This window comes from Trichosurus vulpecula, chromosome 7 (genome assembly GCF_011100635.1).
Source record: "Trichosurus vulpecula isolate mTriVul1 chromosome 7, mTriVul1.pri, whole genome shotgun sequence".
NCBI lineage: Eukaryota > Metazoa > Chordata > Mammalia > Diprotodontia > Phalangeridae > Trichosurus > Trichosurus vulpecula.
Window position 1 is genome coordinate 191,328,267 of NC_050579.1, and position 26,867 is coordinate 191,355,133.

General features: G+C 38.7%; 1 protein-coding gene across 1 annotated transcript in view; it reads left to right on the plus strand.

The window, feature by feature from the left end:
- UBE3D (ubiquitin protein ligase E3D) overlaps nt 1-26,867 on the plus strand; it is a 222,303-nt gene that overhangs the window by 115,938 nt on the left and 79,498 nt on the right. The window lies entirely within an intron of this gene.

Genomic DNA, 26,867 nt, shown 5'->3' on the forward strand with positions numbered 1-26,867 from the left:
ATAAACTATGTTCTTACCAGAGTAATGTATTTGAAACTTATTATTTAAACCTATGGATGTATGCTTTGTGTTCGTGAGTGTATGTATGTATTTTGTGTATTTAAAATGAGATTTTTGTTTGAATAGTGTCTTTCATTTGGCACGCTTCCCCGTGATTTATCATAATAGGCTGTTTTAAATCATTTCAAATAGCTAGACACATGAATTTCAACAATAACTTCCCCAAGGCAATAGAAGTCAGCAGGAGCTCAAACTGCTAGGTAGACATTTTTTTTTCCTCCAAACTCATATGCAAGTGTAAAACTTTTATGAGGCTGCTTTAACGAGGCCCTTTGGGATTTAGGATTATTTATCCGAGCCCTTATTAAAAATGAAAACTTTTCTATGTTTAGTTCTGTAAAAGCAAAACTCATTCTAACAATACAGTAAGCGAGAAGGATGGATCGAATTTTAGAGACTGATGCAAAAATAAAGTGAAAAAAGAGTTTGGTGGGGGAGAGGTTTGAAGAGCAGCATCTTTTACATTCGTCATTATGGTAAAGGTATTTCATTGGTAGCAACTGATTTATTTTAAAAGTCTTCTTTAATTAAGAAAAACTTAGCAGTCACTGAACTTATAATGTAGTGTTCTCTGATATGGAATTCATTTAATTAATAAAGAGATTTCTAGCCCTGGATCTAGCCTATACTGTTTTCAGAAAAGCCCCATGAAGTTTTTTTTAGGGTCTCTGAGGGAGACCCACCAACTTACAATCTGGACTTCACTCCGTCACTTTGTAGGGAGTAGGATTCACTCAAGTCTCCCATTCATCCCTGCTGCTAGCCCTAGCTTGAAAAAGAGGTCATTCTGGAGATTAATGTACCAGTTTCACTAACTGAGGAGCTAGAGCCGAGTCAGAAGTTGTGCTCACTTCTCTGTATGTGCTGGCTTGATGAGTCTTATATCCAGCAGTAAATCTGTTCTCCACCTTGCCCTGCCAGCCAGAGTTCTGAGAAATCTATAGTGCTCAACAGTCTCTAGAAGTAAAACCATTAAGGGGGAAAAAGGCAAGCGTTACAGTCAGTGGCAAAGTCTTCTGCTGGACCTTGAGGGTGTCAGAAACGATTCATCATCTTGGCTAGTTGTAAAGATTCCCAAGTTTAGCTTTTCTAAAGGGCTTGGCACTTAGTACCTGTTCCCATCAGGAGGGTTGTGGAGAATTGGACAAATAGGCACATCTGAGTGATATCATAGTGATCAGGAAAATGATTCTGAAGGTTTTTTCTGAGGACAGAAAAAAAATGAGAAACCTACTGGGAAGCGATTTAGGAAGGGCAAAGATTCTTTTCTCAAAAGTTAGACAGTGCATTTGTCATAAAAGAAAATTTTGCTGGAAAGTGTTTTCCCTAAATGGAATTTAGCTATCTCAACAGTAGATTGTGTATCTCACAAGGACAAGAAAGTTACTTCCAAGGCAGCAAAGCAAAATAATGAGGAAGGAAAGCCCACAGTGCCTATTCTTGGGGGAGGTGGCAAAGAACCACCTAGGTGATCACTTTTAGGCAGACAATAGCTAATGCTGTTTAGTGGTTCCATAGAAACCCTTGTTTGGTGAAACCGTGTCAATGAGGGTAATTGGTTCCTTAAGAACAGTGGCATAAATATGTGAGGGTGACTGGCCAAACACTTTGTGGCCAGCTTTCACAACTTTATGTTGGTTTTTGATTATAATTTATTAATAATATTATGGTGGAAAAACCTTGGTTGGGGAGCAACCTTATGAAGAGAGTGTGTCTCTACTTTGGAGGGTGGAGGAGAAAATGAACAGAGAATAAAGGTTCTGGGTAGAAGTGAAACTAGGATTAAAAATTTAAACAGGTGCCATGAATTAGCAAGAATGGCAAAGTAGAAAGTTTGGGAACTTCTATTCTGAAAGAATCTCCAAGCAGCTGCACATGGGGATGCAGACTGTATTTGGGATTGGTTTTAACTTGTAGAGTGGAGCAGCTGTTTAACAGTTGAGTTGCTAGGCACTGTCAAGAATAGAATATTATAATTTCATAGCAACCCAACTGTTAAAACAGCTGTTTTGTGTGATTAGACTTAAAATGACTTTGCTTAGGTTGCTGGATCTAATGTGGTCAGAGTGCAAGATGGAATGGCTGTAGAGGGTGTGAAGAATAAAATCCTCAGTGGAACTTTTGTATCATTGAGGATAGTGGTATATCAAGGCACTGACCCTTTAAGTGCTTAGTTCTTTTTAAAGAAAGTACATGAGCAAAAATAATAGGTTTTCCTTGACTCCTACTTCATTGGAAAAAATCTGAAGCCATTTTGCCCAACGTAGAGTGTGAGACAATAAGAAAACCATTGGTCTTTAAAATAATGTCTGATTAGTTCTATTTAGACTTGTTAATCTGTTTCTTAGACTAGAATAGACTGCACGATCTCTGCTGAAATCATACAAATCTTAAGCAGTCAGTGATTTTTATTCATCAGCCAAGAAGAGACCACTTTTAACAGCAGTTATTGAGTACTCTCAATTTGAGGCCAACACATTTTTAATATCCGGAATGACTTGATTGATAGTGGTACTGGAGATGTTGAATTTCAAGGTTATAATCTTTAAATATGCCCCCAGGGGATCTACTTTGCTATTTCCTAGGCTTCAGAGATAGCTGGGCAGGTGGATTCGATGTAAATCAGATTAATTCAGACCTCTGATTAAGGTAACTTGTTTTTCGGGGGATGGGGAGCCAAAGGGAGAAAGACTCTTAAAAAATGAAATTTTATTTGATATAAGCTTGAGAAGCAACCTGGTGTCGTCAGTAGGGAGGTGATTTCTAAGTGAGAAAAGCCTAGGTTTAATCCCTGCTTCTGACACATGTTGGCTGTGTGGCCCTGGGCAAATCACTTAACCTCTCAGTGCCACAGGCAACTCCAAGGCTATAAGTTAAAGAGAAATTGCTGATCTACGTTGGTAGATGGAGTTTCCTATCTGGGAGTTCCCTACACTGATGAGGTCATCAATACCCAAACCAAATAACCAAAAACCTTCAGAGAGAGAGAGAGACAGAGTAAGTGTGTGTGTGTGTTCGCGTGCGCGTGAGACAATTCAAAATGTAAACTGTCTTAAAAACAATTCATTGATGCCCTTTGTTTTTATAATATAATCATTTCTGAATATATCTATCCTACTATCCCTTGTAGCAAAGGTTTTAAAAGAGAGGTGGGGGTGGGGTGGGGATTCTGAAGGGATTTTGATAAAAAATTCTATCTTCCTCCAGAGAAAGAACTGATGGAGTCTGAATGGAAACCTAAGCATACTTTTAAAACTTTCTTCATTTTTCCTGGTTTTTTTTTTTGGTCTGTGTTTTCTTCTAAAACATGGCTAAGATGGAAATACGTTTTGCATGACTGCACATGTATAGTCTGTATCAAATTGCTTGCCTCCTCAGGGAGGGAGGAGAGGAAAGGAGGGAGAAAATTTGGAATGCAAAATTTAAAAAAAAAGGATGTTAAAATTGTTTTTGCATGTAATTGGAAAAAAAATTTTTAAAGAGGGGAGTAAGCAGTCAACACATTGACTGTGTCTGACAGTTTGTTCAATATTCCACACCCATAGTCCCCACTTGCTTTGTACCAAAAGGAGGGAGTGTATGTCTTTAACTCTTTTCATGGGTCATGCTTGGCCATTATAATTGCACTGTACTCAATTTTATTTTTTTGTTGTTTTGTTTGTTTGTGTGATTGTAGTTATTCTGTATATATTGTTTTCCTCCTGGTACTATTTACTCTTTATTAGTTCACATCATTTTTTTAAATCCTTCTCTGAATTCTTCATATTTGTTGTTCCTATGCCTTAATAATATGTTCTTACAGTCATATTTCACATTTTGCATAGCTGTTTCACATTTGATGGGTACCCACTTTGTTTTCGAGTCTTTTAAAATAGAAAAGTGCTGCAGTGGATATTTTGATCTATGTTCCTTTCTGCCTTTGACCTCCTTAGAAGACCTCATAGTGGTAGAATCTCTGGGCCAACAAATATTGATATTTTTGTTTCTATTGTTAGCAAAATTCCAAATTGCTTTCCATAACAAATGGAAATGGTCAGAACCAATTTACAGCTCCGCCAACTGTGTATCAGTGTGCTCGTGTTTTCCGTAGCCCCTCCGAGATTGAATCTTCTAGGCTTTTTCCATCTTTGCTAGTTTTCTGGGTGTGAGGTGAAGCCTCAAAGTTGTTTAGACTTGTACCTTCAATACAGTTTTCAAAAATTGATTTTTTTTGTTTTAAAATTATAGTCATTTTTAGATATATTACTACCATCCTCTCCGTTTCTCTCCATTCTTCTCTTAACCTCTGATGCTGTGACTCTAAATGAAAAGAGGGAATCATACTCCCTGTGAAGTAATGGAGTGAAGTCCAGCTTGCAAGTTGGTGGTTCTCTCTCAGAGACCCCAAGAAAACTTCATGGGGCTTTTCTGAAGGAGGGGATAGGATAGATGCAGGGCTGGAAATCTCTTTATTAAATGACTGTATATCAGAGAATGCTACATTATAAGTTCAGTGGCTGCTAAATTTTTCTTAATTAAAGAAGAGTTTTAAAATAAAGTAAATCACCTGGTACCAATGGAATACCTTTACCATAATGACAGGTGTAAAAAGATGCTGTTTTTCAAACAACCTTTCTTTGTCACAAAGTCACCAAATTCACTGTCCCACACCCCTAGTTCTCTTAAGAAAGGAAGAAGGTACATTTCTTCGTTTCTTCTTTGGTTCTAGATTGGCCAATATAAGTACAGAGCCTTTTTTCCCCCCTACATACTACATTTTAAGGCATTAACTTGGTGTTCTCAAGTGAATTACACAACTACATAAAAGGGTGGAATAGATAACTTGGTTATTTTATTTACCAAAGTTAACTGAAACAGATAATTTGTTTTTTTTTTTAAATTTATTTATTTAATATATTTAGTTTTTAGCATTGATTTTCACAAGAGTTTGAATTATGAATTTTTCTCCCCATTTCTACCCTCCCCCTCACTCCAAGATGGCATATATTCTGGTTGCCCTGTTCCCCAGTCAGCCCTCCCTTCTGTCACCCCACTCCCCTCCCATCTCCTTTTCCCTTCCTTTCTTGTAGGGCAAGATAAATTTCTATGCCCCATTGCCTGTGTATCTTATTTCCTAGTTGCGTGCACAACCTTTTTTTTTTTGTTTTTCAACATCTATTTTTAAAACTTTGAGTTCCAAATCGTCTCCCCTCTTCCCTCCCCACCCACCCTCACAAAGAAGGCAAGCAATTCAACATAGGCCACATGCATATCATTATGTAAAACCCTTCCACAATACTCATGTTGTGAAAGACTAACTATATTTTGCCCCTTCCTAACCTATAACCCTTTATTGAATTTTCTCTCTTGACCCTGTCCCTTTTTGAAAGTGTTTGCTTTTGATTACCTCCTCCCCTGTCTGCCTTCCCTTCTATTGTCCCCCCTTTTTTATCTTCTTCCTCCTTCTTTCCTGTGGGGTAAGATACCCAATTGAGTGTGTATGGTATTCCCTCCTCAGGCCAGATCCAATGAGAGCAAGATTCACTCATTCCCCCTCACCTGCCACCTCTTCCCTCCCTACAGAACTGCTTTTTCTTGCCACTTTTATGTGAGATAATTTACCCCATTCTATCTCTCCCTTTCTCCCTCTCTCAATATATTCCTCTCTCATCCCTTAATTTGATTTTATTTTTTTAGATATCTTCCCTTCATCTTCAACTCACCCTGTGCCCGCTCTGTCTCTCTACATATATACATATACACACACACACACACACACACACACACACAAATATACGTATATTCCCTTCAGCTCCCCTAATACTGAGATCTCATGAATCGTACACATCATCTTTCCATGTAGGAATGTAAACAGAAGAGTTCAACTTTAGTAAGTCGCTTGTGATTTCTCTTTCTTGTTTACCTTTTCATGATTCTCTTGATTCTTGTGTTTGAAAATCAAATTTTCTATTCAGCTCTGGTCTTTTCACTGAGAAACCTTGAAAATCCTCTATTTTATTGAAATTCCATATTTTGCCTTGGAGCATGATACTCAGCTTTGCTGGGTAGGTGATTCTAGCTTTTAATCCTAGCTCCATTGACCTCTGGAATATCATATTCCAAGCCCTTTGATCCCTTAATGTAGAAGCTGCTAGATGTTGTGTTATCCTGATTGTGTTTCCACAATCCTCAAATTTTTTCTTTCTGGCTGCTTGCAGTATTTTCTCCTTGATCTGGGAGCTCTGGAATTTGGCAACAGTATTTCTAGGAGATTTCTTTTTGGGATCTTTTTTAGGAGGCGATCTGTGGATTCTTTCAATTTCTATTTTACCCTCTGTCTCTAGAATATCAGGGCAGTTCTCCTTGATAATTTCTTGAAAGATGATCTCTAGGTTCTTTTTTTGATCATGGCTTTCAGGTAGTCCAATAATTTTTAAATTCTCTCTCCTGGATCTATTTTCCAGGTCAGTGGTTTTTCCAATGAGATATTTCACATTGTCTTCCACTTTTTCATTCCTTTGGTTCTGTTTTATAATATCTTGATTTCTCATAAAGTCATTAGCTTCCACTTGGTCTAGTCTAATTTTTAAGGTAGTGTTTTCTTCAGTGGTCTTTTGGACCTCCTTTTCCATTTGGCTAATTCTGCCTTTCAAGGCATTCTTCTCCTCCTTGGCTTTTTGGAGCTCTTTTGCCATTTGAGTTAGTCTATTTTTTAAGGTTTTGTTTTCTTCAGTATTTTTTTCAGTATTTTTTGGGGTCTCCTTTAGCAAGTTGTTGACTTGTTGTTCATGGTTTTCTCGCATTCTTCTCATTTCTCTTCCTGATTTTTCCTCTACTTCTCTAACTTACTTTTCCAAATCCTTTTTGAGCTCTTCCATGGCCTGAGACCAGTTCAAAACAGATAATTTGTAAAGTTAATAAGGGGTGGGAAATGGCAGTTGAATTAGATTGCAAAGTCCTGCAGGGTAGGGAATAACATCTTATTTTTGTAACTTTAGCATTGTGCTCTGTATGCTGTGAACAGTTAATACATGTTTATTCAGTAATAAGGGAAAAATTACTCTCATATTTGGAAGATATTTTTATCACCCTGTATTACTTTAGAAACATTGCCAAAAGAGATTTTATACTTTTATGTAAGCCTCCTAATTGGTCTTGCATCCAGTATCTCCCCTCTCTAATCTATTTTGCACATAACTTCCAAATTCATGTTCCTAAAACACAAATCTGACCATGTCAACTACCTGCTAAAAATCTTCAGTAGCTCCCTATTGCCTCGAGGGCAGTGGTGGGATTCAAATAAATTAACCAGTTTTCCAGGGAACCAAGCTGAGGTGTCTCTGCTGTTGTTGATGTGGTGGGCGCAGGCCCCACCCCCGCTTACAATTGGTTGGCCGAATTCAATCTAAAATTAGGTACAACTTCTGCCAAACCTGTGCAAACCAACTGAATCCCACCACCGCTCTAGGTTCTGTGAACTTAAAAAGTGATAACTATATTTGAATATAATTGGTTTCCTTTGAGAGCCTAGGTATTTTATGCATTTAACAACATGATTCTGAGAAAGGGTCTGTCCATAGGTTTCATCAGAGTACCAAAAGAGTCTGTGATACACACACACACACACACACACACACACACACACACACACAGAGCTTCATGGATAAACCTTCAGTTTAGCATTTAAAGCTCTTCATCTATCTTTCCAGCTTTATTTTATCCCCTTTCCCGTATTTTGCCTGCTAGTTAAACTGGCCTGCTGTTTCTGGCAATGGCATTTCTTTACCTAACCTAAATGTTGTTACACAGATGGTTTCCTGAGTCTAGAATTCACTCCCTGGTTACCTCTGCCTCACAGAATTACTAACTTAATTCAAATCACTGGTGCCCCCTGCCCTAGGAAGCTTTTCCTGATCCTTCTCCCCAAGTTCCTCCAGTTGTTAGCAGTCTTTACCTTTTGAAATTACTTTGTATATACTTTTTCCTCCCTTATTTCCATACATGTTATGTCTCTCAGTGGGAAGAAATGTGAGTTCCTTGAGGCAGGATTTGTTTCATTTTTGCCCTTGTATCTCCAGGGCTCAACACAGTGCTTGCCAAGGAGGCATTTAATAAATGTTTGTTGTTGAATTGAACTAAACCAGATATTTTATGTAGCCTGGATGTTTTATTAATAAAATGTAATTTTTCGCAAAGATTTTTTTTTAAAGCTTACTCATTTGATTTTTAAAGTTTTAATTTTATGCGCAAATTTAAAGTTGCTTTACCCGGGTCATCATGAGAAATTTAAAACAGATATTCATCCATCATCTTCAGAAAGGGAATTTTTCCTGCTTTTCATTCCCAGTTTATATAGAATGAATTAGTGTAAAGAAGAAAACATTTTTACACTTGCAGCAGATATCAGCCGTTAACAAACCAACAAAACAAAATAAAAAACTTCTTGATAATCACTAGTCTCTGTTTGGTTTGAGTCTGAACTTGCGATTTCATCCATGTGTAGAAACTGCCCTTTGATGGATGACTTCTCTGTAATTTCTAGTCTTGGAGAATTTCAGGGAATACTGATTTTTGTGCATTAGAAGGCAAGACTTGAACCCAGATCTTCTGGACTCCAACTTGTGGTTTAGTTGTGTCTTTCCCTTTGTGATCCTGTTTGGGCAAAGATATTGAAGTGGTTTGCCATTTCTTTCTCCAGCTCATTTTGCAGATGACGAAATTGAGGCAAACAAGATTAAGTAACATGCCCATGGTCATACAGCTAGTAAGTATCTGAGGCTGGACTTCAACTCAGGTCCTCTTGACTCTAGGCCTGGCACTCTATCCACTTCACCACCTCAATACCCTGGACTTTAATGCTGCCCTTTATTCATTTCATCATTCAGATGAAATGTTGATAAGAAAGAATTGATACGGTTTTCGTTTGCCAATACTTTATTTGAAAGATATCCTGTTAGCCCTGAAATTTATAATTAATACTATGTAGGAAAGATTACTCAGGTCCTCCCTATTTTTTCTTCAAACCCTCATGCCAGATATTGAGGATACTGACCCCCTTGTGAGCTTGAGGTAATTCATAGTCAGTTTTTACTATTTATAAGAGGCACATACGCTAATATGTTATGTCAAACAATTTAAAAATGCTTTTAAAAACTAGACCTGTGATTTTATTAATGTAGGGTATTCCTGGTCAGGCACTTCTGCCATTAGAGACCAACATCTTATAGTCTTATAGTAGCATGGAAGCACTGAGAGTTTAAGGGATTTGACCAGTGTGGTACATCTTCTTTGTGTCCAGGGTAGGCTTTGAACCCATATTTTTCTAACTAGGAAGTCAGCTTTTCCCCATTCTTCTGTGCTGCTGCCTCTCCATACGAATCACTCAACATGGGGACTTGAACCCAGGACCCTGCGATTAAGAGCCTCATGCTCTACCGTGAATCAGTACTTTTTATCATCTCCAAACTCTGATTGCTGCACGCTTTCATGTGATGGTGGGCACTGGTTTGAATCAATATTATTTGAGGTTGTGCTGTTAGCTGTGCCTTGGTGTTTGTAAACATGGTGCTGTCAGGTCTCAGGCCTTTCTTATATCCTTCAAGTACAAAAGACCTTAATTTAGAAAGGCCAAGGTCACCCACTGTGTCCTGGGCCATCCAGTCATCTTACATCTAGACTTCGATGACTCTAGAGGAGAGAGTAAAGCTGACAACTTTGCTCAGCTCTGAGCTACTTAAATCCAATTTATTCAAAAGTCAAGACATCGCTCCTATAATGTCCTCTTCGAGAACGAGGTACGAACAACACCAAGAAGCCTCTTCGTGTGATTTAGATGGAATTTCAAGTTAATGTTTCTAAAATTTAAATTATCTTGCTAATTTTTTTTGAAAAAGTAAAAAATTTGATAAATGCTAACCAGAGCTAATGTCAAAGCTCATTTTACTTTTTGGTCTTTTTTTTTTTTTGAATGGGAGGAGATTTAAAAAATATCCATTACAAAAACAGCTAACAAGTATTAAAGTTAGACAGATAATTTGATGTTTACTTCTTTTCTCTATCATTCTCCTACTGAATGATGGAGGTGCTAGTGAGGAATGGAATGGTCCAGGAGCAAGTATCAGGAATGAAAAGGAAAAAGGTTTTACAGTCTCCAAACTGGATAATTAGCGCATGGATAATTGACAGTAGCCTCTGTTTCTTTACCTGGCAGGAAACCGCCTGACTTTTAGTTAATGCAGCCGGAGGTCATATGGGTCCTTTCATCTCCCCCCTCCCCCGGTAGTATTTAAGGACCTCTCAGAGTTCACTCTAACTGATAGACAACAAAGCCTAAAATCAGAACAAGGCATGGAGGATGGGGTGTGGGGAGGATGGGGTGTGGGAAGGATTGGCAGTTGAATTAAATGGCAGGAAAACAAAGAGTTAAGTGAAGTCTGGTTCATCTTTTTGCCGCAGTTCTCCCTTCAGATTTCCAGGTTCATCCAGTGAGTTTTTTTTAGCTCAGGGCTAGGCTGAAGGAGCTCAATTTGGTTTTCTTCTATTAAGCCAGTTTCTAGCATTAGAGTGCCTTCTGTCCTAATCATCCCAATAATAAATGATCCCTTGTTTTCAGTAGCACTTGTTGCCCTCAGGCCCATAATGCTTTCTAGAGAGGGTCTTATGAATCTTTCACACATGCCTGTGAGAGAGTGAAAAGGATGGTAGTACTTTATTTACCCGGGTGTTTTCTTCCTTTGAAAATCTTCCCCTTCTGCCTTCTGGTAGTGATGAGAAAATAAACCATCCTCCTCTGGCCTCCCCCTTTGTTTCTGGAGCAGTCTAAAGAGCTTGAATGACCCTATTAAGCCTTCAGAAGGAAAATTATGTTCTTGGTTATAGCATCTTTGAGCCTGGAGCGATTTGACCATAATTCCCCTTCTCCCTTTAGTGGTAAAATATCTTCTAATAAAAAAGGGGTGGGAGTAGAGAATGTTGTGAGTAAATATAGTGATACCTTAATGAATGAATTATTTGGTAGCAAAGCTCCTTTATGACCAAGTTTACCTTACGGTTTTTTAAAAATTACATTAAACCTGTCTAATATGTGGTGCAGTAGAAAAATCATTATGTTTGGAGTCAAACGTGAAGTCATGGTATCTGCATTCCAATCCTTGATCAGCAACACAATATGGGTATTATCCTGGGCAAGGCACTGTTCACCTCAATGGACCTCAGTGGTTTTATCTGTAAAATGGTAGAGCAGGACTGGGTGACTCTACGGCCCCTTCCAACTATAAAATGATGATCTCATTGTGATAAAAATACATACTTTTCATATTCCGAATCTGCTTGTTCCCGTCTAGGTGAAGTTAATCAAAATTCTCTTTGCGTCCTCTTCCTCTTCAGTAATATTGTTCTCTTACCTCATCCCCAGTCTGTGTAAGGTCCTTGAGGAGGGTATTCACCATCTCATTTTTGGTATTTGTATTAACAGTGCTTAACAGTGCTTGGCAAAAAAGGTATTTAATAAATGCATACTGGTTGATTAAAGAAGATAGAGTTTTATATCAGTCATGTATGTTTGACTGTGAATACATTTTACTTGGCTTTTTTTCCTCAAGCCAAGCTAGCATATTTTAAAAAAGTCTTATCTTGAACTGTGGAATCAGAGGTGGTATTCAGTTGAAAAGAATTTCAGGCAGCAGCAAAAAAAAAAAATAGGGGAGAAATTTGGGTGAGCAAGAGAGTACTTAGTTTATTCTTCATTCCTGAAGTTAAATCTGATTTAGATAATTGAGGTTAGCTTCATTGGGAAGGTGGGATAGGGAGGCAGAGGAAAGAAGGAAAGGGTAGTTTAGAAGGGAGCTTTCCCTTCTACTCACCTCAAAAGTTTCTTTTTCTTTGGAGGATGATCAGCTCCAAGAAATGTGGGGCTATGGCCTATTCCCAGAACCAGTATTGGAGGTAGAAAAGCTTGTAATTTTCAAATACCTAGATCTCAGCTCTTGTCATGTTGAGCATTGAACAGTTTTCCCCCCAAATGAAATATCTTAACAGACAAAAAAAACACCAACAAAACCTGGCAATTGATGTGTCATGTGACAGATCTAATACCTTTGCTCAAGCAGACCATTGACTAGGCATAGCAAAAGTCAAAATTAACACCAAATTAGACAAAAGGATAAGGACAAGAACAAGATTCCGTGTACTGTTAGAACAGTTTTAACCCAAGCTATTTAAATAAGTTATTGACTTTGAGATGCATAAAAATAAAGCTGTTGTATCTGGTTATACTTTTTAGAGAAACTTAACCAATATATAACACTCACTTCAAGGAGTCTGGGAGAACCAAGAAACAACTCCAGTTTTATCACCTGGCCAAGTGGAGAGACGGGGTGATGAAGGGCATTAGAGGTTTAAAGCACAAGCTTGTTTGCAAAATATTACAGATTGGGCAGTATCGCTGATGATGCTATGTTGAGCTGAGCTAGTTGGGTTTGGTAACAGTGTGTGTGTTTAGGGAGTAGTATGAAACAAGACTAAAAAGGTAAGTGGGAGCCAGATTGGGGAGAGTAAGAGAGGAATATGAAAGAGGTTGTGGAGCTAAGTAGAGTCAACAAAACTTAGCAATGTGTTTATTGTGGCCTCGAGGAAGAGTTGAGGGTTATGATGAGGGTGTAAACCTGAATAACTGGAAAGTCTATGATGTCATCAAAAGAGGTGGGGAACTTTGGAGGAGAGATAGGTTTTGGAAAAATGAATTCTGTGTTGGGCATTTTGAGTTTGTCTCGTTGGAGATGCGCAGCAAGTAATTGTTAGTATAGTAATGGAATTCAGTAGTAGTAGTAATAGTGACAGCATGTAATCATAGTAATGGAATTCAGGAAAGAGATTAGGAATCGAAGTAAAGAGTTGGAAGCCATCCGTGTAGGATTGCTAACTGTTTTACAAATATGATCTCATTTGACGATGTTTTTCTGAATTCTTCATATTTTTTATGGGAATGTGTTCCATTCCATTATCTTTATAACATCTTGAAGACGGTATGCTTGTATTGACAGTATCCTTGATGAAGATATAAAAAGGTATGTTTTCCCAGATTATTTTCTCCAGCAGACTGCATCTTCACAGTCACACACGATTGTTTGACAGGCACAGAGGATACAAAATCCTGCCCTGTTTCTCGTTTGTTGATTACAGAACATTTGAAAACTAGGAGTGAATCGCGCATGCCTTAAGATCATACAACCACAGTAATCCTTTTGTTCAATAGTCTTCTAGTTACTGATATCAAGCAAGGCATAAGACAATACTGTTCAGCACTGATGTGGAAGATATTCCATGCAAAATCCAGGTGGAAGAGATTGCCTGTGGAAAGTGAAGTCCTCCAAATATGTCTATTTGCAAATGACACGATGGATTCTTTAAGACCCAGAATGGTAGTAGGACTCCTCATTGAGATTGGTAGTCATTCAAAAGAAATCTGCCTAGGAATCCACATGGAAAAGAAGGACATGAAAAAGACTGCAAACCACCTTGATTACAATAATAATAACTAGCATTTATATAGAACTTTAAGGTTTGCAAAAGTACTTTACTAATATTTTTTTTTATCCTCACAACAAACCAGGGAGGTGGATGTTATTATCATCCACATTTTTACAGATGAAGGAACTGAGGCAGACAGATTAAATGACTTGCCCAGGGTAACACAGCTAGTAAGTGCTTAAGGCATAATTTGAACTTGGGTCTTTCTGACTGCAGGGGTGTAGAGCTTTATGTGCTGCCCTACTTAGCTGCCTCTGCTTGAAGACAAGAGATGGACTGCCATATATGACGAACAGAAAGAAGTTCGGTTTTGCTGTACCACAGAACATGAGAAGGGGAGTAATGTCTAATGAGGCCAGAGCAAAGTTGTGAAGGACAGGAATTACACAGGATGCAAAGGTGTGGATGGGTTGCAGCCTATAGCAGTGCAGGTATTACCATGTCAATCTGTCCTTCTCTTATCCTCCCAGTTATTAGTGCTCTTCCTCCCCACCCCCTGAATGTGCCTTGTATTTACTCTGTACAGATTTTGCATTATTTTTTTTTCCTCTCGGTAGAATGTAAGATCCTTGAGGGCAGGGACTGTTTCATTTTTGTCTTTGTATCCACAGCGCCTGGTGCAGGGCTTGGCATATAATAAGTGCTAAGGAACTGATTATTCAAATCGAACTGAATCTTTGAGGTCAGAGGTCCATTGGAGTGGAAAATGGAGAGATAGCATGGGTACACATTAGATTGAGAATCAGGAGACTAGGACAAGGTGAACCTCTGGGTCCCTCCCATGTCTGACATACTGTGGGACCTGTGTTTAAGCTTGGGCGCTAACTAGTACTGTGACCTTGGACAAGTTACTTTGCCTGCTTCCTCATCTGTAAAATGATGAGGCTGTGGAATATAATCTCTAAGGTGTCGTCTGGCTCTAAAATGCATGATACTTAGGATAGATAAGTTTGTAATTGTTTCACATCCTCTTAAAAATTCAAAATAAATCTTTTTTGACATCTTTTGTTTTTGCATCACCATTTCCTCCCCCTCCCAGAGAATTATCTTCTTTACTGAGGAATTAAAAAATGTCAGTAAAACGAACTGAGATATCAAAAAAGTTTGACATTTATGCAACGTTCCACAACCATAGTCTGTCACCTCTGCAGAGAAGGGGAAAGATATGTCTTCTATCTCATCTTTGGGAGCAAGTTTCATCGTTATAATTTTGCAGCATCCACTTTCACTTCTTTCATTGTTTCTCTCCCTTCTGTGTTCCTTGATGTAGCCCTGTGTACATTGTCTTCCTGGTTCTACTTGCTTCACTTTGTAGCAGTTCATAAAAGTCTTTTCATGATTCTTTGTATTCATCATATTCTTCTAGGCCAGTAATGTTCAATTACATCCATATACCACAGTTTGTTTAGTGACATTTCCCAATTAATGGTTATCTACCTTGCCTTCAGTTCTTTGGTAGGTAGATAGACAGATAGAGAAATAATGCAAGTATTTGTTAAGTACTTATTCTTTGCCAGCCACTATGGGAAGAACTAGAAACACAAATGAAGCAAAAACAAAAACATAAAATGGTCTTTATCCTCTAGGAACTTACATTTTAATGGGGAAAGATAATAGATAATAGCAGCTGGAAAATAGGGAGGGGAGGGGAAAGGTTATTTATACAAGAGCAAAGTGGAAAAAACTACCGAGTAGCAGAGAGGGGAGAGATGTAAGCATGGGCACTTCCTGAAATGGTGGTCCTGGATAGGAACTCAGCAGTTAGAGGAGGGGGGGTCATGGGGTAGAGACATCTGCAGTGGGAGAAGTCTGATGGTGTGAGTTGGAAAAGTCCAGAGACTGAGGTGCAGTAATCACAAAAAGTGCTGCTGTATTCTTGTGTGTATGGGTGGTGCTTTGGAGTGGGTGGATTGGGGCTGAGGGGATTATGTGCTTAACAGCAGAACCTCTGGGTATGGACATTTTAGTCACTCTCTTTGAATAGTTACAGATCATCCTCTGCAATGGTTGGACCATTCCACTCCTGGCTTTGCTCTTTCTTAAGAGAGATGTTACTATGTACTGTTCTCTGATGGTCTGTGATGATCATTTTCATGGGCTGGGCTTTTATGTTATTAATATTTTACAATATGACAATATCTGTATTCGTGTTCTGACTCCAATAATCCTTCTCACCTCACCGATGTCCCATCAGTCACCAAGTCCCATCAGTTTGCCCATCCGTTCATTCTTGGTCCTTCCCAGTTGTTATTATTGCTATTCTTATTATTACATAAATAAATAAATTAATAATAGAATAAATTAATAAATTTAGTATAATAAAATATAGAAATAAATGATAATTTTTAAAATTAATAAATAATATGGTAAGCATATTATAATTATTATCATCCTAGTTATTCTCTTTGCTTTGCTGAAATGATCCATATAAGATAAGTTGGAAAGTCATTGCTAGAGGATGTTAATCTCAGGCTATATGAGATTGAATTCCCTCTCTAAAAATCCCACCAATTCAATGGATGACTTAAAGAGGGGGATCAGCAAAATATTGTCCACAGGCCATACTTTGCCAACCCCTGACTTAAATGTTTCAATTTCTCTTCTCCTTGAGTCTTTAGAAAAGAAAAATTTCTTTTTTAAAAAAATTTTCTTAAGGAATAAATTATGCCACTTAACAGACCTGTTGATAGATCACTCTCAAATTTAGAGGTAGAAATTGAGTAATTCATTTGTCTTTGCTAATTAGTTTAAAAAATGGCTATTATTCAGATATGGTTTGAAATCCTCTGTGTTTCAAATTCCACTTAACTTTTCCTAGCATACCTGATAGCTAGCTGTAAGGAGCTCTTTTATACAGTCAGCGAACCTGAATTTTATGGAGTCCTAACTGCTACTTATTGCTAAAATTCAGCAGAGTATCCATTAGAGTAGTGCACAGGTACTGCTTCAGTATATCAAATTATGGTTGTACTTTTTATGATAAGCCCTACTATTTGAAGATAATTCCTTTAATTTAAATTTAATTTCAGTGGAATTAAGTTACTATAACTTATCTCCAATAAGGTACTGTAGCTATTGGTTATATTGAGAATTCTGGGTAGAATAATTTTTTTGGTTTGTTTTTATTTCTTGGCCAAAATCCCCGTATGAAAGAAATTTTTCCCCTTTGTTTATAGATGTTGATGCTTAGTCAAGGTCAGTAAACCTTTTTTAATGGTTTGAGCACATAAAAACATTTATATTAAATTTAAGAGCTTGGCTCATTTTAACTTTGAAATTAAATTTTAAAAATTACTTGCCTGTAAAATATTTAAATTTAAAACATAAAGCTATGTCAGGCAAGAATTAATTTTTTAATGTGTAGTATCATAGCTATATTTTCTGAGCCTCTAGAGTCATTAAATAATGCTTCTCTCTGTACCTCTCTCCATCTGAATATTGAGCTTGCTTACTTTCTTCCCTTTATATTCATTCATTCATTGATTTATTCATATTCAATAAGTACTCTCTGAGGTAGTGAATAGAATACTGGACTCGGAATTGAGAAGTCCTGGATTCAAATCCTTTTCTTTTAAAAATACTTACTTAATATTTTGTTTTTTCCCCAATTACATGTAAAAATAATTTTAAATATATTCATTTCTAAAAATTTTGAGTTCCAAATTTTCTCCCTCCCTCTTCCCCTCCCTCATTGAGAAGGCAAGCATCAAATCCTATTTCTAATGCTTACTGACTATATGATTGTAGGCAAGTCACCAAATCTCTTATCAGCTTCTATTTCTTCATCTGTAAAATGGTGATAATCCTTATAGTTAGGGTGTTGTGAGTCATATGTGAGATAATGTATGTAAAGCTCTTTGCAAGCCATAACAAACTGCAAACCCTCTTTGCCTCAGTTTCCTCCTCTGTAAAATGAACTGGAGAAGGAGATGGCAAACAGCTCTAGTATCTTTGCCAAGAAAACCCCAGATGGGTCAAGAAGAGTCAGACACGGCTGAAATGACCGTACAACCACTTTCTCCATATAGCTCTGTCTAATGCCTCCAAATGAAAGTGATTTCTCCTTCCCATGAACTTTGATAGTACTTTGTTAGTATTTAATGCATATGCCATATTCTATTTAGTATTACATTTATTTGTGAACACATCGTATTTCACCCAAAATATTTTAAACTCCTAAATTGAGGGCAGGGATTGTGTATTCTATAGGTCTGCGGCTCATCCAGCCGAATGTACTGACTTTCATAGAACCATAATAATAATGATAATAATAATACTTCTAACAGTAATAGTTGAAAGTATATGAGGATTTGAACTCAGATCTTCCTGACTTTTCCTGACTAGGGTGGCTAGGTGGCGTAGTGGGTAAAGTGCCAGGGCTAGAGTCAGAAAACCTCATCATCCTGAGTTCAAATCTGGCCTCACACATTTACTATCTGTGTGACACCTGGGCAAGTCACTTCATCCTGTTTTCCTCAGTTTCCTCCTCTGTAAAATGAGTTAGAGAAGAAAATGGCAAACCATTCCAGTATCTTTGCCAAGAAGACCCCAAATGGGGTCGTGAAGAGTCAAACACGACTGAAAACAACTGAACAACAACTTCCTAAACCTGAACCTGGTGCTCTATCCACTGCACTGCCTAGCTGCTTCTAAATTTAGGATACTGGGTACAGAAGTATTAGAGGTTAAATGAGGTAGTACCATTATTATTCTCAATGAGAATATATTCTAATATCATATTTATTGATTGAGTTTATTGATTTAGAACTGGAAACAACCTCAGAGGTAATTTAGTTTTTATTTTATAGATGAAGAAAGTGAAGTTCAGATTACTTAGATAGTTTGCTCAAGATTGTACAGGTACTAGGCAGCAAACTTTGACCTCTTCTCTTATGGTCTAAAAGTGGCTGCTGCTGTTTGTCCTTCATTCTCGAAGAGGACCGTGACATCAGGAAGGTGATGCTATGACTGGCAAGTGAATTGGATTTAAGTGAGGGAGAACTGTGCAAAGTCACCAGCCTCACTTTCTCCTCTGGAGCCATCTAGGTCTAGTGGCCAGACATAGATCAGAATGACTGAAAATGGCCCCAGTCTAAAAGTACACAAGTCTGGAACATCCATTATATCTGTAACTATTCTAATTGTTTAAATAGGCTTGATTTAATTTTTGTAGTGGTGGTTGGTGCTCACTTTGTCCAGCACTTACATACTCTTCTTAAAGAAAGTATTTATGGTTTTTACTGAGTCAAGGCTTCTATCTGGTATACAAACTTTTAGCCACTTTCAGTCCTCAGTCATGAACCATATTTTCTAGTGTAGTTTTTGCCGTATTCTCTCCTGCCAACGTTCTTGTTGAAGTTATAGTGTCTCAAAGTATGGGTGAACTTAATTGAAAATCCTTCATCAAATTTTTCTATGCTCTCCACAACACTTATTATTATATAAACTGTAATTGTCTTCATAGTAGTCTGTTAGCTTATATTTACCTTGAAGAGAGGAAAGGCAAGGTAACCAAGTATTCCATAAAATTTTGTTTATGTTACCATGTATAATGAAATCAACCTCACCAAATCCTTTATTTATATCTCTAATGAGGGCCTAGAAGTTGGCTTTCAAATGCAAATGCCAACAGGGGTATGGTTCAGTTTCTCCAGTATTGCATCAATCCCTTGATTGTTGGGTAGAGATGACATATTGAAAGTATCAACAACCAAATTAATAGTAGTTGGCAGATGCATGATGCTTAGCACTCTCTTCCCCCCTTGTCTACTGCTCTGTCACTGCAAAAGTAGAAATGAGCCCCACAGGAGAGAAGGCCATTTTGTATATTTAATGAGTTACCATCTCCAAACAAAATTCAGCATTTGGTAGTCAATCCTCTGATGATGCACTTCTCTACACTTGGCAAAGCTATTCCTCAATACAACAGAGACAATCCATTTCTGGGCTCATCTTAGAAGACTTTTTGGCTTGGTAGAATCTACCAAAATTATTGCTTTACTAATGAAGGCTTTAGTACAACAATTCAGTCACCTCTATGCCATTAGGAGGCATCAGAATAGATTTTATTAGAGACTGACAACTTACAAGATGTGATGGAACAGTGGTCCTTTGTCTATATTTTGGTCTTTCAGTACTGGTCTCATCTAATAGTATTTTCATTCTAAGACTTTTGAAAATCATTGAAGCAGGTCTCAATCAAGGTATAGCACTTTCCTCCTTTTATAACATGTCTTTTTTTCCTCAAAAAGGTAGTGATTCAACCCCAACAATCTCTCATTTTATTATTTTTCTACATAGATAATTCTAGAAAATACTTTGGATCTGCCCCCTACATTTTTAGAAATGTCAGGGTTGTTAGTGAAGTTTGTGTTAATCGTCCACAGCCCAGATAATTGTAAGAGTATGAACATGGTGTGGTGGGAATGCATAGCAGAGATCCATCAGTGATCCATAACATGCATGAGAGTCACACAACATAATTTATTTTAAAACACTCTCAGTTAAAAGATGCTGCAGAGCCAGTATGGTGTAGTGTATAGAGAGTTGGCCTTGAAACTAGGAAGACCTGGGTTGAAGTCTCACTTCTGACACATATAGGTCATATGACTCTGGACAAGTCTCTTAACCTCTTAGCATTCTAGAAAACTTTCTCAGTCTATAAATTGCAGATAAAATGCTGACCCACATTGGTGGAAAGAATTTCTTTATCTGAGCATTCTCTATGCCAATAAAGTCACAGGTTCAATCGCTATCTATGTTCTTAGGAAAAAAATTCCAAGTCTTAACTTTTGGGAAAACAGGCCTTGTAGTTCACAGAGGAAAAAAATGCCCTGGGTAGTGGAATAGGAAACATTAATATTTATGAAATGGGAGAGGCAGGATTCATTCACTGTCAAGAATTTTTTATAAGTTCTATTGGTTGGCATATATCTGTTTTAAAAATAAATGCCAGTTACTCAGAATGAGTAGAGAATCATGTTTTCTGCATAACTGGATTTTCTGGATAGCTGAATTAATTTTATAAATCCATTTAAACCTTTGACTTTATTTTTTGAAATAAATACTTCCACAATATCATACTTTATCCTTTTTTTTGGTACACAGGATATTTAGTATTTTTGGTTTTCACCATTGATTTTCACAAGATTTTGAATTACAGATTTTCTCCCCATTTCTACCCTCTCCCTCACTCCAAGATGGCATATATTCTGATTGCCCCATTCCCTAGTTAGCCCTTCCTTCTGTCACCACTCCCCCCCATCCCCTTTTCCCTTCCTTTCTTGTAGAGCAAGATAGATTTCTATGCCCCATTGCCTGTGTATCTTATTTCCTAGTTGCATGCAAAAACTTGTTTTTTGAATATCTGCTTTTAAAACTTTGAGTTCCAAATTCTCTCCCCTCTTCCCTCTCCACCAGAAGGCAAGCAATTCAACATAGGCCACATGTGTATCATTATGTAAAACCCTTCCATAGTACTCATGTTGTGAAAGACTAACTATATTTTGCTCCTTCCTATCCCATCCCCCTTTGTTCAGTTTTCTCCCTTGACCCTGTCCCTTTTCAAAAGTGTTTGCTTTTGATTACCTCCTCCCCCTATCTGCCCTCCCTTCTATCGTCCCCCCTTTTTTTAATCTCCTTCCTTCTTCTTTCCTGTGGGGTAAGATTCCCAATTGAGTGTGTATGTTATTCCCTCCTCAGGTCAAATCTGATGAGAGCAAGATTCACTCATTCCCCCTCACCTGCTCCCTCTTCCCTTCCTAGGGAACTGCTTTTTCTTGCCATTTTTATGTGAGATAATTTACCCCATTCTATCTCTCCCTTTCTCCCTCTCTCAATATATTCCTCTCTCATCCCTTAATTTGATTTGATTTTTTAGATATCATCCCTTCATATTCAACTCACCTTGTGCCCTCTGTCTATATATATGTATATTCACTTCAGCTACCCTAATACTGAGGTCTCATGAATCATACACATCGTCTTTCCATGTAGGATTGTAAACAAAACAGTTCAGCTTTAGTAAGTGCCTTGTGATTTCTCTTTCTTGTTTACCTTTTCATGCTTCTCTTGATTCTTGTGTTTGAACGTCAGATTTTCTATTCAGCTCTGGTCTCTTCACTGAGAAAGCTTGAAAGTCCTCTATTTTATTGAAAATCCATATTTTGCCTTGGAGCATGATACTCAGCTTTGCTGGGTAGGTGATTCTTGGTTTTAATTCTAGCTCCATTGACCTCTGGAATATCATATTCCAAGCCCTTTGATCCCTTAATGTAGAAGCTGCTAGATGTTGTGTTATCCTGATTGTGTTTCCACAATACTCAAATTGTTTCTTTCTGGCTGCTTGCAGTATTTTCTCCTTGATCTGGGAGCTCTGGAATTTGGCGACAATATTCCTAGGAGTTTTCTTTTTGGGGTCTTTTTTAGGAGGTGATCGGTGGATTCTTTCAATTTCTATTTTACCCTGTGGCTCTAGAATATCAGGGCAGTTCTCCTTGATAATTTCTTGAAAGATGATCTCTAGGCTCTTTTTTTGATCATGGCTTTCAGGTAGTCCAGTAATTTTTAAATTCTCTCTTCTGGATCTATTCTCCAGGTCAGTGGTTTTTCCAATGAGATATTTGACATTGTCTTCCACTTTTTCATTCCTTTGGTTCTGTTTTATAATATCTTGATTTCTAATAAAGTCACTAACTTCCACTTGGTCCAGTCTGATTTTTAAGGTAGTATTTTCTTCAGTGGTCTTTTGAATCTCCTTTTCCATTTGGCTAATTCTGCCTTTCAAGGCATTCTTCTCCTCCTTGGCTTTTTGGAGCTCTTTTGCCATTTGAGTTAGTCTATTTTTTAAGGTGTTATTTTCTTCAGTATTTTTTGGGGTCTCCTTTAGCAAGTCATTGACTTATTTTTCATGGTTTTATCGCATCCTTCTCATTTCTCTTCCCAATTTTTCCTCTACTTCTCTAATTTACTTTTCCAAATCCTTTTTGAGCTCTTCCATGACCTGAGACCAGTTCATGTTTTTCTTGGAGGCTTTTGATGTAGGCTCTTTGACTTTGTTGACTTCTTCTGGCTGTATGTTTTGGTCTTCTTTGTCACCAAAGAAAGATTCCAAAGTCTGAGTCTGAATCTGAGACCATTTTTGCTGCCTGTTCATGTTTGCAGCTGACTACTTGACCCTTGAGTTTTTCGTTGGGATATGACTGCTTGTAGAGAGTACTTTGTCCTGAGCTTGAGGGGCTGCGCTGTTGTTTTCAGAGCTTTTTCTACACAGCAAGCTCTGCCACACCAGCACTCCTCCTCCCTGAAGAACCCCCAACCTGGACTGCGACTCAGATCTTAGCAGGCAGTGCACTCCTGCTCTGATCTGCCACTTAATTCCTCCCACTAGGTGGGCCTGGGGCCAGAAGCAACTGCAGCTGTAGGTCTGTACCTGCATCACCTCCGCTGCCGCCAGGGTGGTGGCTGAACTGCAAACTCCTTTCACTCTGTCCCCGCAGTTTTTTCCCACTAACCTTTTCTGTTGTCTTTGGTGTTTGTGGGTTGAGAAGTCTGGTAACTGCCACAGCTCACTGATTCAGTGCGCTAGGGCCTGTTCCACCCAGCTCCAATGTCTGCTTGGTCTGGATGCAGCCCACGCTGGGCTCTGCTCCGCTCTGCCTCCAGTTCTGTGTGATAGACCTTATCCAGCGACCATCCAGACTGTCCTGGGCTGGAGCCCTGCTTCCCTGTGCTATTTTGCAGGTTCTGCAGTTCTAGAATTTGTTCAGAGCTATTTTCATGGGTGTTTGGAGGGTCCTGGGTGAGAGCTCACGCAAGTCCCTGCTTTCCAGCTGCCATCTTGGTTCTGCCCCCCCCCATACTCTATCATTTTAAAAAAATCTTAAACCTTCTGTGATCTTGGCTCTTTCATAAGTTACAATTATTATGACTAATTATTGTGTTGTGATATAAATGTGTATGTTTGGATTAATATGTTGATCCTTGAACATACCCTGGAATTTACTTTCCTAAATAAATCCTTAATATCTTGTTTTCTTGTCATCCTTCATTGCCATAGAAGTGTTGCACAGATCCAGCACCTAGGACAGTGCCTTTTACTTTGTAGGTACCTAAATGTTTTAATGAATTTTGCAACTGCATGACCTTTTAGAATAAAACATTTATTCATTCAGCAAGCATTTATTAAGTGCCTACTGTGTTTAAGGTCCTGGGGATACAGAGACAAAATGAGAAACAGCCCTTGCCCTCAAGGAGATTACATTAGTGTGTGTGTGTATGGGAGGGTGGGGGCGGCATTTGGGATTAAGTGACTTTCCCAGGGTCATACAGCTAGTAAGTGTCAGGTGTCTGAGGCTGGATTTATATACTTAGGTCCTCTTGACTCCAGGGCCTGTCCTCTATCCACTGCACCACCTAGCTGCACCAAGGAGGTTATATTCTTCTGGGCTATCAGTCTGCAAAAAATATTGAATCTGAGACTGATGCAGCCTCCTCTTATTGTGTTGTTGTTTTTTGTAACCTTAATAATATAGTTGTCTTCATTGTAAACACACAAACTCACACACACACACACACACACACACGCATGTGTGTGTAGCCAGAATGGACTTTGTTTTCTTTGAATGACTCAGCTCGCCTCGTTGAGCTTCCCTGGACGCTGGGGCTTGCTCTTCCGGGGCAGGACCAGAGCTTCCTGTGTGATGAGTCGTGGGGCTGGCTGAGGGGAGGTGTGTTAACGTGGTCTACGCTGGGGGAGAGGCCAAGTCAAGAACAAATCGGCCCTGGTCGTTCAGGCGGCGCTTGATGATGTCAAAAACTCTATAAGAGGGGAGAGGACAGCTTGAAGATCCTCCTTTCCTTTTCCGGTTGGAGCCAGAGACGCCTACAGCCGAAGCTGAGCTGCCGGTAGCAGAGCTGACTAGAGGCTAGTGGGTAATCTTCTTACCGTAGAGGGGAAGCATGTATACGATTTTGCCTTATACCATCTCGCTTCTCTGTGGCCTCCTAGTTACTCTTGTGAGGCGGACTTATTGGGCCTGGAAACTTTTGATGAAAATATCAAAATGGGGACGCTGGTTTGTGGGCTTGTTACTGTGGAGTGTAAATACATACTTTAGTTCTCCTGCCTTCTGCCTAGAGAATTCCTTATATCTTGCGGTTCTGGACCTTTTAGGCACATATGAGATTCTCTTTGAAATCATAAATTCTGCCTTCCTAATATAGCGTGCACGCACATGCAGGCACGCATGCACAGAAGATGCCTGTCCAGCATCACAAGAAATACGTGTTAGTGCAGTAACTCAGACCTAGCTCTTCCGACTCTAAGGACTGCCCTACATTTCTATGTCATTTTATGATTTTCAAAACAACTGCACTCCTACGATCTCATTTGAGTCTCATAACAAAGGCAGCATGTTGTAGTAGAAAGAACAGCAGATTGGGAGTCAGGACAGTAAGTTTCCTGTTCTAACTGTGGCACCAACTAGCTGTTTTATCACAGTTCTCATCTTCTCCCTGAGCCTGAGTTATCTCATCAGAAATGATGGGGCTGGACTGGATGGCTGCCTTCAGCTTTAAATTTTTTTTTTTGCAGGGGGGAAGCAGGGCAATTGGGGTTAAGCGACTTGCCCAAGGTCACACAGCTAGTTAGTGTGTCAAGTGTCTGAGGTTCTCCTGACTCCAGGACTGGTGCTCTACTTACTGCGCCTCCTAGCTGCCCCTACCTTCAGCTTTTAAAGCTGTGTTCTAACAGCCTGTGAGATGGCAGGGAAGGAGTTATCTTCCACTATCAAAGATGAGAGAGCTGGGCTTAGGGAGGTTAAATGACTTGTTCCAGATCACATGACTGATCAGTGGCAGAACTCTAACTAGAACCCAGGTCTTTTCACTCCTTTTTCAGTGCTTTGCAAAATGCTAAGATGCCTGTATTTATCAGTGAAGTTTGACCTTTCAGCAACTTTGCAGACATTCTGTCATTTCAACTTCACTAGTGATAGCAGCCTCCCAGTCAGGCTTAACTCTATTCTCATAATTCATTTTTATTAACTTCTTGGAGAAACATTTCCATCTTGTAAAATTTTAGAATAGTGATGCTAAATGTCATTGGGGCCAAGTTGCATTGTAACAACTGTAGACATGAATAAGACAGTATCTGTCGGTAGACTATAAAGAAAGAGTCAGTGGCAGGGGGAAAGAATGAGAGAGAAAGGGGGAGAGAGGGAGAGGGAGAGGGAGAGGGAGAGGGAGACGGAGGAATAGAGGAGAGAAGGTGAGAGAGGTGGGAGAAGGAGAGAGAAAATCCAAAGGCAAAATTACTAAAGGGAATCAAGGGCAACGGTAGAGGGGTTACCTTTGGTGAAGGCGAGCACCTCCTTCCCCCCTCACCCCAATACTGGAGCAAAGGAAGGGAGAATGGGAAATGTTGATGGGGTTAGTTAGTAGCAAAGCATTAAGGGGAAGAAGGTGATAACAGCAAATGGCCTCCATTTCCTCGTGACTTGAATGGTGGCTTGAAGAGAGAAGAGACTTGGGAAGTACAGTAGAAAGCTAATCAGGACAAAGGGGCTGTTTGTCCGTTGGGAAATGGCTAAATAAACTGTGGTACAGGAATGTAATGGACTATTGTTGTACTGTAACAGCAAGCATGGTGAATACAGAGAACCATGAATTCAAAGCAAAGTCAATAAGAGGCAGGAAAATAATATACACTATAGCTCCAATGATGTAAATGGGAAGAACCACCACCACGAAATAATCAAAACTGAGTATTGGGACACTATAAAGAAAAAACTAGATCCCAAGAAAGAGATATGAGAAGATCCCTTCCCCCCACCCCCCAGTCCTTCTCAGGGGTTGGGTTCCATTGCTGCGAAACTTCCTATTAACAGTAGACTTTTTTTATATGTCGATCGGCCTTTTTGAATTTTTCTTTCTCTTTAAAAAAATCCTTTATTATAAGGGATAGTTCTCTGGGAAAGACAGGCGGAAGGATATAGGGTAGGCATTGTAAAAACAAAAGATAGCAATAAAAATCTATTTGAAAAAGTAAGTCTTAGGTATGCATTGAAACCTTTTTTTCCCTCTCTATTTTTTTTTAGGGGGGAACATGGCTAATGTGGAAATTTGTTTTGTATGACTTCATATTTGTAATGAGTTTGTATTTCTTGCCTTCTCAGTGGTTTCAAGAAGGGGTCAGAGAAGGAAACAATTTGGATATGAAAATCAAATGAAATTGGATAAAAAAAGAAAGAATAAAGAAAGCTTATACTCAGAGTATTAAAAAAAAGCTTTTGGAATTTATG